Source organism: Octopus bimaculoides, chromosome 4 (assembly GCF_001194135.2).
Source record: "Octopus bimaculoides isolate UCB-OBI-ISO-001 chromosome 4, ASM119413v2, whole genome shotgun sequence".
In the NCBI taxonomy this organism is placed as follows: Eukaryota; Metazoa; Mollusca; class Cephalopoda; order Octopoda; family Octopodidae; genus Octopus; species Octopus bimaculoides.
The window spans coordinates 3,257,358-3,259,291 of record NC_068984.1 but is presented as its reverse complement, the minus strand read 5'-3'; the positions used below and the strand labels follow the sequence as shown (position 1 = coordinate 3,259,291).

At 36.0% G+C, this 1,934-nt stretch overlaps 1 long non-coding RNA gene across 1 annotated transcript in view; it reads left to right on the top strand.

Moving 5' to 3' along the window:
- LOC106870010 (uncharacterized) overlaps positions 1-1,934 on the top strand; it is an 8,312-nt gene that overhangs the window by 2,612 nt on the left and 3,766 nt on the right. Inside the window, exon 2 of the long non-coding RNA XR_001409480.2 lies at positions 1,838-1,905. This is a non-coding gene — a long non-coding RNA (uncharacterized LOC106870010). The remainder of the gene's footprint in view (positions 1-1,837; positions 1,906-1,934) is intronic.

The following is a 1,934-nucleotide window of genomic DNA, read 5'->3' as shown; positions in this document are numbered from 1 at the left end:
TATATATATATATACATGCATACATACATATACACACACACATATATATATATATATATTTATAGACATACATATATGTGTGTGTGTGTGTGTGTGTGTGTGTGTGTGTGTGTGTAGACAAACAAATGCGATAAATTTAGATGTGTCGCAATTTGGGAAACATATTCTCTTTCTGATGTTTCATAATAGTATATTTGTAGCAGAACCTTATCAGTGTTAAGATAAAGTAAACAACATCTACGTTATACTCAAAGTCGAATAGTTTTGTTAGTTCTTTATTTGCTGGTTTAAAATGACGCTCAGAATGTTCGAATGGACACCCGGCTATTTCTCGAAACAACCCGTCACCCACCCACCATAACTGTAACTGTTATGAGAAACAGATTTCTAAAATGTTATCAAAGAAAGCGAAGAGAAGCAACAAACTGGTTTATTCTAAACGTTTATCCTTCACTAAGTCTTAAATTATTTTTAGACTTGACTATAGTTTTTAGTAACTTAATCCTGGTTTTATCTGTGGTGCATTTCAGTTTGAACATTTGTTTTGCGTTTAAATCAATGGATTTCAATAATATTTTTCAATATGGCCCTCTTTGATTCCGATTTTATCTAGGTGGACCCTCACAGCCATTCGATGTTAAAAAAATTCATATATTTTTATAATCAAATTTTATAAGAAATTTTTACAAAAACTGTTGAAATATTTTGTGTATTATAGAAGTATAACTAATTTACTTGGAGCTCCTATTTGGAGCCGCATGGGTCTTAGGGATTCCAGTTGAGAACCACTGGAGCGAAATGCTTTGATCTTGAAGGTCCTGGCTGTGTTCATGTCTCTCGTTGGCCGTCTCAGACCAGTTTCTGGATAATGATTTTTTTGGCGGTTGCAGCTAAATCTATGGACAGAGAGGAAATAACAAAGGATTGAAATTTTGTGCAGGAAGGAATAAATGAAATGATTCGTTCAAACCCTGGAATTCCCTCTTTGCAACCGTGAACTTAGATCTGTGCCAGACTAACTAGAATGCCTCAGATAGTAAGTGGTATTGCGCTCTTTCCTTCAGATCAAACCAATACAACAAGAGTTGGAATGAGAAGACAACAGCAGATATGTGATTTAAAGACAAGACTGTGTTGATCGATGACTTCATGTTGATTAGTCAGGTCCCTAGAATCTGGACCAGCCAACCGCTCAAGGATGCACTCAGGGAAAACCAGCTGCAACAAATTCAATTATAGACCAACTTCCAGCCATAGAGTGACGACAAAACTGAAGGAAATTAAATTAAGGTGGTGCTCCAGCATGGCCACAGTCCTACTACTGAAGTCATTAAAAGAATAGGATAAAAAAATAAAGAGAGTAGTGGCACTCTCGCAGATTTCATTATAATTCCAGTCATACACCACTTGTCTCTAGATAAACAATCACCCTTGTCACGTCCATATCGATTTCATAGCTGAGTTACAGATAACTTTTGGTGATTTATACGTGAAGCGTTTTCTTGAGTTTTAAGGGAAAACAGACTTTTAGCTGGAAGATAGCATTATAAAACAACCGAATCCCTTTCCAGTTGCAGGTAGGATTAACTCTCAGAAACTATAGTTGTGTCTGGTCGAATTGAGAGTTAAATGCCTTGACCGTAGATGCAACGATGGTGACATCAGAGGAGATGTTGGTTCACAGCATTACCCGGTGATCAATTCTGATATTACTTATTAACTAACAAACATTTGTCATTAGAATTATCCGATGTTGTGTCTTATGTTTTGTATCTTAAATTGTGTTATTATATAATGCGAGTTGTCCACACCGGAACGTTTCTTTTACTTATTACAGACAGCAATTCCACCGGCAGCTCTAAGAGTATTGAAGCAAGAACCTGCGGCATTGAATCAGACAGCATTGTAAGGAGATTATGTATATATATATATAT